General features: G+C 36.2%; 1 pseudogene; it reads right to left on the reverse strand.

Moving 5' to 3' along the window:
* Positions 1 to 5,026: 5,026 nt before the first annotated feature.
* Positions 5,027 to 6,958, reverse strand: LOC149842252 (putative kinase-like protein TMKL1 pseudogene; annotated as a pseudogene).
* Between the last annotated feature and the right edge of the window lie 920 nt (positions 6,959 to 7,878).

Below are 7,878 nucleotides of genomic sequence, written 5' to 3' on the forward strand. Positions count from 1 at the left end.
GACTTGAAAAAAGTTAGATTTTGAATCTAACTTAGAACTTAAAATAGATTTGGAAGAAGAGACTTGAAATTCCAAGTCTTAGAATAATCAGAGTTTGGAAAATGGATTTTGAATTGAAGAGAATATGGAGAATTGGAATTGAGATAAAATTTTGAAAAAAAATAAAGTTTTAAAGTCAAAATGGACTTTGAATTTGATTCTCAAAATCGATTTTGGAATTTTGATCTTGAATCTAAATTCAGAACCTAAAAATAGGATTTGAATTGAAATTGAAATTGAAATCCAGATGGAATTTGAAAATAAGATTGGATTTGAGAAATCCAAATGAAATTTGAAGATGGAATTGGTTTTGAAATCTGGAATTGAATTCAAAATTGGATTTTGGAGTTAAATGTGAGAAATCCAAATGGAAATCGAAAAATAGAATTGGATTTGAGGAATCCAGATGGGATTTGGAAATAGAATTGGATTTAAAATCTGGAATTCAAGATGGAATTCGGGTTTGAAATATGAAATCCTAGATGGAATTTGATCCGAAATCTGGAATCCAATATGGAATTTGAGTTTTAACTTTGGGATTCAAGATGGAATTGGATTTGAGAAATCCAAATAGAATTTGAAAATGTAGTTGGATTTTAAGAAATCTGGATGAAAACAATGGAGTTGGATTTTGGGAATTTTGAATTTGATTTTTGAAAGTTGATCTTGAATTCAAAGGAAAATCAAATTTTGAGATTCAGAATCAATCTCAAAACCTTGATTTTGGATAAATGAATTAAATTGAGAATCAAGACTCAAATAAAGAAGAAACTTGATTTTAAACTTGAATTTTGAAATCAGGAGGTGAATCTGGGATTTCAAAGTTGAATTAAACTTTGAAATATGATCTGGAATATTGAATTTGAATTTAAAATTGAATCCTAAAATTGGAAATGAATTTGAATTTTCAAAGTTGGAATTAAACTTTGAAATTAGAATATTTGAATTTTGAATTTTGAATTTTGAAAATAGAATTTAGAATAGAAAGATGAATTTGAATGAGATTTGAGAAATGAAGAAGAATATTTGAAAATATATCTCAAAATTACTTGGATTTTGAAATAATATGAAAAGAATTTGAAAATATGATGTAATTCTATCCTAAATGATGAATGAAAAAAGAAGAAGTTGAAATTGGGCTTTGAAAAGCATATTTCATTCTTTAGGTGAATTGAAATAAGATTGAAGATATAATACATTCATGACTATGGTCACAAACGTATTATAAGATAATCTATATTTAAATTCAGATGAAGAATAAATCACATTTTGGTGCCTTTATTGAGTTTAAAATAAAATTATCTCTTAATATATCCTGACTGTGACTATTGATATATATTTTAAGTTAATTTCAAGTTAAACTCTGATAAAGGAAGAAAAATTCAGAAAATATGATGAGTTTTGAAAGAGATCGAGTGTGGATCTAATGTTATTCCATAAAAGATAAAAACCCTTAGTTTTGTTCGCATTTTTACTATGGCCATAAATGCAAATCGTCAACTTAGGATTTAATCATCTTTTATTAGAATGGTGCTCATGCCATTCGTGTTTCACCACTGTGGATTTTTTAGAAATAAAAGAAAAATAATGAAACAAATGATATTTACATGCTCATACATTCTAATCTAAGCTGGAAATATAAAATTCTCATTATTATCTAACTATTACAAATTTTTAACTGAATTGGAATCGAGAATCCTTGAACTAAGAAAGAAAAGCAATAAATTCCTGTGGAACAGGGTTAGCAACACACAAAGTATAAAGAGAAATTCAGAGGTTATATTAAAACTAGAATATGCATGATGATATCTGAATGTTAGTGAGGAAATGGATATTAAAATATGTATGTGATGTATTTGAACTAGTGTATGTTATGATATATATGATAGTGCTGAAGCATACTACGTAAATGGCAAAGACTAAACACATGCTAAAACTGATGCTAGTATATGCTACAAAATGCTGAAACTGCTACTACATATGCTTGGTAAGAAAACATTAAGAAACAGAAAACACTTACCGTGAAGGGCAGCAATTAATGAAAGCAGAAGGCACTAAGAATCGCAACTCACAATAAGCAAAGACATGGTAAAACTCAGATGTAAGAAATAGTTAAACATAGTTGTAAGACTTGGATATAAAAACTCAAATGTAAAACAGTAACTGTAACACACTACCTAACACACTCAGTTACTGCTAATCATACCCTAACTATTAACATACTAACACAATATACTAATATATACTAACTGCTAATGCATATACCCTGCTAACAAATACAATACTAACACCCTCTATTAACTTTCAGCAATACAGACTATTAACTGCTAATGCTAACACATATTCACTGCTAATCATGACTTTCACTGATTGCCTTAACCACACACCCACTCCTAGCCTAACTGCAGACACTATAACACACTGTCTTGATACAAACAATACCAGCACTCTGTGTTAACACAAAACATTATTTCTCCTTCAAAAAAAGGGAATAGGGGCTAGAAAGGCAAAAAGAGAACACAAGAGGAAATTTTTTGCAATGATGACAGATCCCCTTTAGGTTTTTCGATGCTTTTGTAAAGCCCCTCTTGGGACCCAATATATTGAAGTTGATATTTTTTTATGCTTTTGTGCATTTGTGTTCATGCCTTTATGCACTTGTGAGAGTTCTCCTTTGTGCCTTTGTGCACACTTCGTGTTTTGAGCATTGTGTTTATACACAAAATCTCTTTTTAGAGAGATTTTCACAGGTGTGGATTCTTGATATCGGTCTGAGAACAAGTGTAAAACCCAGTAAATAAAATATAAATTTGTGTGATAAGTCACTACTGAAAATTGCCTTGAACCTCAAAAAATTTTCTTGTTTTGAGTATCCGCATGTTGTTAAGAAAGTGTACATTAAATATTGGTGTTAAGTAAGTAGAGACATGCATGCAAAAGAAAATATCGATTAATGGATTTGAAAGCATGCATCTTTAAATGTTTATTTTAGCATGAAATTTCTATTTGCTTGCTTGAACCACTTAGATGGTAAGTTTGTTTTAATGATGTATTATTTGAGGGCTACTTATGCTTTATTTACTTTATGCTATTTCTTTACTATTAGATTTTGAGAGGGTCTCATACGAGAACTTCGGTTCTTATCGTTTTTAAAAATATTTTTTTTAGGTACCGAGGCAACGTGATGGAGGGATTGGCTGGCTGGAGGGTAGGAGGGTTATGATCTGGTTGCCCGGGTTCTGACGTACACGAGAGATATTGTTTGATTTGAAAACTATGCGGATCTTAATTGAAATTATTTGATTGAGTAAATGTAATTTCAATTAATGGTTTAAATTTATTATATGATAGTTGATTGGGTTGTGAATATTAAATTTGTGATATGCCCCGAGTCCTTGAGATGTTTTTTGTAATTGTAAAAAAAAGAAATTTGCATTTTTCAAGGGTTAGTTTGGGGTCGTTACATTGACAATTTTTGAGAATCCCTGTATCAACACAACTTCCGGGCTGAAATTCTCGAATTGTTAACTAAAATCTTGCTTGCAGTTGAATTTGTTTGTTAACCTATTCTTCATTTTTGGTAGAACTATGGCAATGTGTGGTGTTCAATATCATGAAAGTGCTTTGTTGGAAAAAACAAGAGCAGTATTGGAACCATTACAATCAGAACTTTGTTGATGCCCTCCAACTGAATTTAGTATTACTGGAGTTTAAAAGAAGCCATAATTTTTACTGTCCATATATTGCTATTTCCGCTATCATGTGACTGTTCTCATGACTCTGTTTGTGAAGTTCACCAGCGACTTGGTGGTTCTCTTACCTCACCTCTTGAGATTATATCATCTAACATAGTACGTAATTTTGAATTTCGCCCATGCGTCTTAGATGTATGGTTCTCTTATTTCGTTATCTGTGAAACGCTGAGGACTTTATCATCTGGCTGAATTGCTAGCAGGGGATCAAATGATTTCTTCTTTAGTTTCTATTAGTATTTTTTTATATTTTTTCTTACAAGCGTTTATCTTTTTATATATTTTTTCTATTAGGCACTTTTACTGGCATACTAAATAAGTGCGACAGCAACAGTCCGTTAAATTAGGGCCAGTAAAAGTATTTAAAAGATGTCAAACATTTTCACTGGTGCGGAATTTGTGCCAGTGAAAGTTCTTTATTGATGCAATCTTTGCGCCAGTGAAAATTTTTCACTGGCAAATGTAAATTGCACCAGTAAAATCTTTACCGGCGAGGCTTTTACTGGCACAGCGATTGCAACAGTAAAGACTTTTACAAACACAAAAGCTGCGAATTTCTTGTAGTGTGACAGACATTCTCAAAGGCGTGAGTGTGGTGCCTAAGTTTAATGATGCACAGTATGTCATAATCCATAAATTCAAGTTGGCAAAACTCGCATTATACCAGTACTTGATTTGCTATTTTCAATGTTAGCTGATGAAAGGCTACATATGTAAGTCGCCACTTGACACCACCCTTGGATCGGTAGACTATCATCACTACTTGGCTCTAGTTTCCTACATCAAGAAATTATTGATTTGACTCTGCCAACTCCTTCAGAGAGACTAGCTTTTCCCCTGCAAACATCAGAGCCACCTCGTGGCCATGTTGGTCCAAGAGCACTCTAGAAGTTGCATGCCTTAAAGCAATGGGACATTAGTAACTTTCAGGAAAGTTCAGTGGACAGTTGGAAACCGAAACAGATGGCCCAGATCCTTGAGGTTGTAGCTGATTCAAAAGGAAAGGTGAGCCTAGATGTTATTGCATATCAATTCATTACAAGCAATCAAGGCTAATTTATATATGCATTTATCTAAACAATTCAATACATAAATGAGGCTAATGAAAGTAATAAAACCCCATAATGATACAACTGTTTCTCTATGTAATGCTAACTGAAAGCCAAGTAACGACAATTAAAAATGAAAGATTTTTAAGGTGAGAAAAAAGCAGCTCAGCAAAAGGAAGTGAAGGACTACCCGTCAGTGTCACTTTTGTCTTCCACTACTGTGTACAGGGTAGAAATACTTGTGGACCTCAAGTATTCAAGCTTTCTGATCACCTCAACCATGTCAGGCCTGACAAAAGGTAGGGGTGCACAGCATGCCATAGTCAATTGTAAAACGTCTAATAAAACACCTTCTTCCTCCATGCCCAGAACCAATTCATCAAAGATATCCATACTCTTCTCCAAGACTGCCCTATGAACCATGGTTGGCAGATCCATAAACTCATTAGTGTCTGACCCACATTTTCCTGGTGGCCTGCCCGTCAACATCTCAAGAAGCAGGATTCCAAAGCTATAAACATCATGTTTTCTGCAGTCAATGACTTTCTTTAAGTTAGCTGATTCAGGTGCACAGTACCCATCTGCTGCTGCTGAACTCAGCATCATGGCTGCAGCAGAGGGGCTCATCAACTCATAGAGCCCATGGTCCACCAATTTTGGCACATAACATTCATCAATCATCACGTTCTTGGACTTGAGATTCCCATGAAAAACATTGATAACGTTCTCACCAATGTGAGAATGAAGAAAGGCAAGGCCATGAGCTATCCCCACTGCAATTTCATACCTTCTAGGCCAACTCAACTTGTTCTTCATGCTAGAACAGTGAAGCATCTCAGCCAGGTTCTTACCTTCCAAATAGTCATAGACCAAGAGTGTCTCTCCTCTTTTTCCCTGGTAACAACCTCTGATAGGCACTATATTCTCATGGTGAAGATGGCCTAGAAGCCTGACTGCTGAAAAGAAGGTGGACTGAGGCTTTCTTACTGTCTTCTCTTGAAGTAACCTGAGGACTAGAGTCCCTCTGCTGCTTAAGACAGTGGCTCTGTAGAGAGTTCCGTAGGGCGTATTGCCTATGAGTACACCAGAGGCATTTAGAAGGTAATCAACTGTTAGATTCTCACCACCTTGAAACAATATGAGCTCACCCTCCTCATCTTCTTCCCCATGTATTTCTGACTGTTTTCTCTTATCTGAACTACGGAAACAGACGGAAAATGCACATCCCAGAAGAGCTATCAGGCTTACCACCATGCCTGCCACAACTCTGGCTCCCAACATGTGTTTCTTCACGTGAGTGCCTGCTGCTTTGCAAGAACTGTTCCCACAGAGAAATGGGTTGCCCTCAACATTAAAATCTTGATCAAACTTGGGGATCCACCCACTGAAATTATTGAAAGATAAGTCAAGAAAAGTCAGGTTCAGTAAGGTGAGGGTCTCTGGTATGGGCCCATAAAGTGAATTGTTGTGAAGGTCAAGATAATGGAGGCTTGTAAAACTAGATATGAATTTGGGCACTGGACCTTGGAGACGGTTGGAACTCAAGTCCAACCTCTGGAGGTTTGAGCAAGAAGTGTTAGGAAGTGCAGGATTTGGAAGGAAGCCAGAGAAGGTGTTGTGACCAAGGTCTAGCTCAATGAGATTACCACAAAGATTCCATATTGAAGATGGGAGGCTTCCGCTGAAGTTGTTCTGGCTGAGTGAAAGAAACCTGAGGTTGAGGCTACTTCCTATCTCAAGAGGGACAGCCCCACTAAGAGAATTGTCATTCAGGTAAAGCTTTTCAAGGAAATTCAGACTGCCCAACTCCTTTGGGAGCCTCCCTGTCAATCCAGATGCTGCAAGTTGGATACTGTGAGCATAGACATGATCAGAGGTGGAGTGTTTCAATGGAGATGATTGGCAATCAAAGGTGGTGCCATTTTGGTTCACCCACTGAACTCCCCTCCACTTGCAGAATGAAGAAGAGAGGTTCCATGTGGAAAGTAGAATGTTCTCTTCACCTGCATTGTCTCCCCCTAGAGATTCTTTTATCAACAGCAGCAATTGTGGGTCACTGGCAAACTGAGCAGAACTGCATGAGAGAAAAACCAAGAAGAAGAAGATAGAGACAGCCATGGATATGTGGATGGTGGTAATGAAGAATATGATGGGTTTGATATGGTGAGGACAGGAATAGGCACCCTATGGGATCCAACAGCATATATAGGAAGGTATTCTTTCAGCCAGAATCAAGTCCGGCAGCCTGGCTATATTCCCTTTCTTCCCCCTCTTTATGTTTGCTTATCATTATTCCAATCATTTATTGTCTTTGAAAAGGTTATGCACTATTTGTGATCTCAGCATTTCGAGGGAGGATCAGTTGCAATGTGATTGTACACTTTTGGTGTGCAGTTGCACCTGATCACCCTCCAACTTTGGGATATCAACTGTGGTGCCCAACAACAGACAGGGGGTGATCAGGTGTAGCCGCACACTTAAAGTGTGCAATCACATTGCACCTGATCTCAATTTGAGCATTTTCACTGGTTTAAGAGTGCGTATCAGATCAGAGCTGCCTCTAACGGTAATCTATCAGATCTCACCCATGGCATCCAAAATATCATGGTTGGACTTTGCATCTCTTATATGGGTCCCACTTTTTTTTTTAGAGCCGTTGATGCCCTAGATGAACAGAAAATGAACGTCTGAAAACATAGAGTTCAACCATGGCTTTTGGGATGTCCTCATCGCATGGATGGCGGGCATCAGGTTGACCTCTGATGGGGTTAGTCTGACCTAATGCGCACTGTTAGTTTAGGGTCGGCTGGGTCATCTTATCATTATCTCATTAACACATTGGCTGAACTTCACCGTATTACACTTTTTCATAGTGCTTTCGACGTTAAAACCTAAAATTTGTTCATTATGAGATTTTAGTGCAATGTGAGTTGTTAATCTTTCATCCTCTAAAAAAAAACTGCTTACACAATACAATTGAACAAGAAGATATAGTTGTCACTTAACAAACCACATAAATCATATTTATAAGGCTTTTA

The sequence above is a fragment of the Nuphar pumila genome, chromosome 3 (assembly GCF_984573655.1).
Source record: "Nuphar pumila chromosome 3, dmNupPumi1.hap1.1, whole genome shotgun sequence".
Taxonomy (NCBI): Eukaryota; Viridiplantae; Streptophyta; class Magnoliopsida; order Nymphaeales; family Nymphaeaceae; genus Nuphar; species Nuphar pumila.